General features: G+C 39.3%; 1 non-coding gene across 1 annotated transcript; it reads left to right on the top strand.

Moving 5' to 3' along the window:
• Nucleotides 1–52: 52 nt before the first annotated feature.
• On the top strand, nt 53–159 carry LOC116540286. Its single transcript, XR_004264376.1, has one exon. It is a non-coding gene; the product is annotated as a U6 spliceosomal RNA (small nuclear RNA).
• Nucleotides 160–6345: the final 6186 nt, after the last annotated feature.

Below are 6345 nucleotides of genomic sequence, written 5' to 3' on the forward strand. Positions count from 1 at the left end.
AAGAGCGAAACTCCGTCTCAAAAAAAAAAAAAAAAAAAAAAAACTAACTGTAGTGCTCACTTTGGCAACACATATACTAAAATTGGAACGATACAGAGAAGATTAGCATGGCCCCTACACAATGATGACATGCAAATTCATGAAGCATTCCATACTTTTTATAAAAAATTATATATTGTTTTAAAAAGCTAACTGTAAAAGGACCTCTACTATGGCCAATGTGATAGAACAAGAAAAATAATAAGGGATAAAATGATTGGAAAGAAGAAGTATGTTTATCATTATTAGCAGACAATATAATTATATATCAGAACACCAAAGAAAGTCACAGAAAAGCTATTCAAACTAATCAGAGAGGCCAGTAAAATGATCTAATACAAAGTATATTTGCAGCTGGACTCAGTGGTTCATGCCTATAATCCCAATGCTTTGGAAGGCTGAAGCAGGAGGATTGCTTGAACCCAGGAGTTTGAGGCCAGATTGGGCAACATAGCGAGACCCCATCTCTACACAAAAAAAAAGTTTTGTTTTGTTCTTTTTTTTAATTAGCCAGGCAGATTTGAGGATCACTTGAGCTCAGGAGGTTGAGGCTGCAGTGAACCATGCTCCCACCACTGTACTCCAGCCTGGGCAACAGAGTGAGACCATCTCAAAAAACAAAAAGTATATTTGTATGAAGCAATAGTTTTCCTATCTATAACAATAGCCAATTAGAAATATCACAGAAGAATCCGGTTCAGGATATCCATCTAGCTGCCTTACTGACATCTCCATGAGAATGTACTGCAGAAACTTCAGCACAAAAGTGAATTTTGGATCTTCCACTCCAATCTCCTCCTCCTCCAGTGCTCCCTAATTCCATGAAGGGCTCTTTCATCTACTTATTTGTGTAAGACAGAACCCTAGGATTCTTTCCCTTTCCCCTCTCCCATGCTCCCATCCCCAAACCTGTCATCCAAGCCTGACAACATATACTACGTTCATCTGCTCATCCTCCAACCTGACTGCCCCTGCGTTAGTTCAAGCCTTTGTTATCTCCACCAGGACAACTGTAGTGGCCCTCACTCTTCTCCTCTTTTGTGTTCTTACCCTCCCCCGTATGTCTCCATGAAGCAGGCATGACTCTTTAAGATTTTAAGCTAAATTACACCATTTCCCAGCTGATATCCTTCAGAAGCCAATACACCCAAATCCTCAGCACTACCTGCATGCCTTGGCTTCCCGTGGTCCTGAGGACCCTTCCAGCTTTGGCTCAACCACTCTCAGCCTCACTCCCTGCACTGCAGCCATGCCAGCCTCCTCTTGCTTCCTCGAATGTCCCCAGTCTCTTCCCCACTTCAGTCCCTTCACTCTCTGTCTTTCCCCCTGGCAATAAGAATCAATGACCTTCCTTCAAGAATACTGAGTGGAGCCAGAGGGCCTTAGTCCTTACCAGAGATCTCCCTGACTTTCTGGCCCTCCCTTTCCCTGTCTGTAACATGAGCTGGTTGAACTAGAGATTCTCTCTGGCATTCCACGAGCTCAATTTCAGTAAGCAGTGACAACAATTGAACGGGTGGAGAAAGAGAATGGGAAGTGGGGAAGAGGACAGAGGGGAAATGGTCCAGGGGGAGAGGGCACAGAAAGAAAAGCCTAGAAAACTATGGGTAACCACTTTCAGGGAGCTTAAAACATTGAGTGCTATTTAGCAGAACAATTCAGACTAAATCTTAACAGGATTTGGGAGCATCATAAAAATCTTGTCTGAGGACAGAAAAAGCCAGTGAACTCACGTATTTAAATATTAAATACATGCACTATATTGAAAATCTGATTCTACTGCATGAAAATAATCCACATTATCCAAATCCAAGGAAAAAAGAAAAAAATAACTATCCATGTAAACAGCTTCTAGCTAGTCAAAGAAAGGGACACCTTAGCTGCTTTTGTTCCTGGCTTTCACAGAGTCTCTGGGCTGCCAACTCAAATCTTTCTTCTTAACAGAGCTTTGGTTTCACCCAAGGAAGCAGTCCAATTAAAACGCTGCATTTCCCAGCTTCCTCTGCCAAGAGAGGTGGCCACATAGCATAGTCTGGCAAGTGATACTTAAGAAGAGACTGCTGGGTGGACTTCAGAGCGATGTCACGAAAGGCAGAGCTGGCACGCATTCTTTTTTGCCCTTTATTTTCCACCCTTTCTCCTCCTTCTTCCTTCAACCATCTTGTGACCTCAAGGTGATGATAAGGGACAGGCCAAGAGAATCAGAGGCCACCATTTAAATCCCAGCTCTGCCACCTGCAAACTCTATGAACTTGGACAATTCGCTTAACCTCTCTGAGCCTCTTTCTCATGTGCAAAATGGGAGTCATAATGCCTTGCTTGCATTATTAAGATTAATTGATATATTCATATTGTTCCGAGAAAAGAAGATTAGATAGTTTATCACACATAGGCTACAGCACTTTGTAAACTGTATAGCTCTAAAAAATATATATTAAATTGTTTGTTTTTTCCTTCTCCTTATTTGTAAGTGACAGATTGTTCTCCCAACCAAATCTAAAATACTTTAAAAATTAGGATGCTACATTTCTACATGACATTCTCTCATTATAGGAATGTCCATTTCTTTGACGTTACACCGGTCCACTCTGTTATCAGATGCAACCAGAAGTCCCTTCATATCCATTCCGGCAACATGCAAATCACAAGTTAACTTGTATTTTCCAACTTTGGAATTAAAGTTAATTTGTATTCTCCAATTTTAGCATTAATTATCTTCTAAGTAAACCAGAAATTTCAGATGCATAATTCTTTTAAAAAAAGAATCTCTTTTCAAAGGTGTAGGTCTGTTTTGTTGAGCAGTTGATGCGTCTCATCAATCTGGAATTCCACATCCTTCAGTTCTAGGAATCTTCCTTAAATTATTTCTTTGATGATGTTTGCCCTTTCATTTTCTGTATCCTCTCATTCTTAAACTCCTGTTTTTTGGATGTTGGACCCCCTAGTCTGTTTCTCTAATTTTTTAAATCTTTTTCTCTCTTGTTTTCCATTTCTTTGTAGGTATCACTTTCTTTCTGAGATATTTATCATTCAATCCTTCTGGTGAATTTTTCATGTTTGAGCATTTTTTGCTTTTAATTTCTTTGAGTTTCTGGTGTTTTATTGTTCTCTGAATTGTGTGTGTTCTTTTCATCAGCATTCCTCACTCGTTTCATGAATGCTATATCTTTCGATTGTATCTCTGAGAATGTTAATGCTTTTAAGATTTCTTCTCCTTGCATAGTCTACCTCTGGGCTGCTTTTTTTCTTTGCTTCTTTGGGTCTCTGTCCTTCATGGTAGAGGCTTTTCTTAAATGTCAAGTGACCTTTGGTTTTCTGCTCATATTAAACACTGCGACACTTGAAATTGATCCGGACCTCTGAGCTTTTCAACTAAGAATCATACAAGGAGATCTGAACAGGACATTTTGTTGAGAAGACTCCAACGTCAATGTCTCCAGGACTCTACCCTTGGGCTTGTCATATGCTCCAAAATAGAATCTTTCCATCTTCTGCCTGGCTACCAGCATTCTGGGAGGTGAGTGGGATCTTAACATTGAGAATAAATCTCAATCATGTCACTGGCATGCAAGAAACCCTGAATGATTCCTCGCTGTCTACAGGTTAGAGTCGATACAAGCAAAGCACTTAAATCTCGCTCATTCCAATATGCTACTCCAAAATTAACTCTCAGCCAGCTCCCTTCCTACCCACATTCCAACCTCCACCTGGGCCCATTTACTCATGAGTTCTGGGAGTTTCCTGTGTCTCAGCCACAAGTCATCTGCACCCTTCCCCTCTCACATCTCCCTGATGGCTCTGAAGAGGCATCAGCCTTGCTCCCTTTTTTATGCAGACTAACTGGACTCAGACGGAGCTCCCCTAAAGTTCCTATACCTACACTTCCCACTGCTGTGTATAAGGCAAAGGACGCTAAAGAGACAGGAACCACCGTCCCTAGAAGTCATGGGGAATTCTAAATAATAAACTCTTCTTTCCTATCACACAAACCAAACAACCCAATTACTTAGATATTTTTAAGTGCTCTCCTGGATAATATTTGAGCTAAAGATCAAAAATCAAAACTGCAAACAGACTATTTAAAAACAATGGAAAAGAGAAAACATATAAGAAACCTTATGGGATGAGACAAAGCTGATTGATAGGCAAACCCGTAGCCTTAGAAGCCCTTTATGGTTAATCAGAAAAGAATAAAAGTAGGTAAAATAAACTTTCATTTAACTAATTTGGTTTTAATAAAAAATCAAAATAACCAGGGGAAGAAAGCTGTGAAACGTAGTTAAAAGCAAACATTAATGAGTAGTAATCTAAACAGTCAGAAAGACAGGATTAATAAATTTTTTTTAGAGTTGGTTCATAAAAAAAGCTTTGCTTCTGCCATTAGAAGAAACACAAATAGGCCAGGCGTGATGGCTCACACCTGTAATCCCAGCACTTTGGGAGGCCAAGGTGGGTGGATCACTTGAGGCCAGAAGTTCAAGACCAGCCTGGCCAATATGGCGAAACCGTATCTCTACAAAAAATGCAAAAATTAGCCAGGGGTGATGGCGCACTTATAGTCCCAGCTAATTGGGAGGCTGAGGCAGAGAATCTCTTGAACCCAGGAGGTAGAGGTTGCAGTGAGCCGAGAGTGTGCCACTGAACTCCAGCCTGGGTGACAGAGTGAGACTTTGTCTCCAAAAAAAAAAAAAAAAAAAAAATGCAAATAAATGTTATAAATGCCAAAAGGGAGACTATAGGTTTTAAAACTCTAAGAGGACTCTACATACAAATATATACTTATAATTTCAAAACTACAGTGAAATGGATTTTTTCTGGAAGAAAATAACATTAAAAAATTGCTTCAACAAAAAGTAGACTATCTGAATAGAATAATAAAGGAAAAAGTCAAAGAAAGTCATTAAAGCATTGCCTCCTAAAATGATTACAGCCTCAGATGATTTCACAGGTGAGTCACTTCACCTTTCACAGAACAAATAAATTGTGTAACATTAGCTGTTTTAGGGCAGGAAAAGAAAAAGATATAAATATTTTTTTTTTTGAAACAGGGTCTCATTCTGTCACCCAGGCTGGAATGCGGGGCACCATCATAGATCACTGCAGCCTTGATCTCCTGGGCTCAAGTGACCCTCCTGCCTCAGACTCCCAAAATGCTGGGATTACAGGCATGAGCCACCATATCTGGTCAAAAGTTGTAAATCTTATCAGTTCATTTTACAAAGCTAGCAAAACTAGTGACACAACGATTTGTATGAATCTCAAAAACATTATGTTCCCAGGCACCCTGAGGTTGCCTACTCAGGAGGCTGAGGCTAGAGGATGACTTAAGCCCAGAAGTTTGAGGCCGCAGTAAGCTGCGATCACCTCTGTGAATAGCCACTGGAGTGCAGGCTGGGCAACATATTAAGACTCCATCTCCAAAAAAAAAAAAAAGCAAAAGAAAATTTTTGTAATTTTTTAATAAAAACATTATGTTGAATGAAAGAAACCAGATACAGAGGAGTACAAACTATATGATCATATATAGAACAAGTTCAAGGACAGGACAGACCAAACTAATCGCTGAGGACAGAAATCAGGGAAGCCGTTGCTGGGGTGTGGATGGAAGATTGACTGGAGGGGTCACAGGGAATGTTATGGGACCATGAAAATGTGCTGTATCTTGATCTGGATGATGGTGACGGAGGTGCATGTATTTGTCAGAATTCATCAAGCTGTACACTTAAGGTGTGTGCAATTTACTGTATGTAAATTATATCTCAATAATGTCCTATTAGGAAAGAAAAACCTTGTAACTGTTACTTAAACATAGTCAACAACAACAAAAACTGGCCAGTCACACTGAATATGTTATACAGACAAAAATACCAAACAGATACAAGCTAACATAATCCTGCAATAGATCAGGAGATTAATACATCAAAAAACTGCAAGGCTGTTTCAATACTAGAAGTCTATTACTATAATAATCTGTAGAAGAAAAACACGTACTGTAATATTTAAATTAGTCTATAAAATTCATTTAATATATTCAAATAAAAAATAATACCTCAAGATGATAAATAAAAATTAGCATTTCAAACCAAAAGCCGAACTCATCCTTAACAGTGAAATTCAGGGGCAACTTCACTCATGTCAAGAACAGAACAAGGACAGTCCCTGTTCCCACTGCTGTTGACTACTGTTCTGAAATTTCTAAGCAATGTACCAGACCAGAAATAGACGTGAATCATAGCTATAGGAAAGAAAGCAACAAAAGTATTATTATTTTCAGTTTGTGATAATATTGTCTTTCTGGAGAATGCA

Source organism: Sapajus apella, unplaced genomic scaffold (assembly GCF_009761245.1).
Source record: "Sapajus apella isolate SASKATOON/1434 unplaced genomic scaffold, GSC_monkey_1.0 scaffold137, whole genome shotgun sequence".
Taxonomy (NCBI): Eukaryota; Metazoa; Chordata; class Mammalia; order Primates; family Cebidae; genus Sapajus; species Sapajus apella.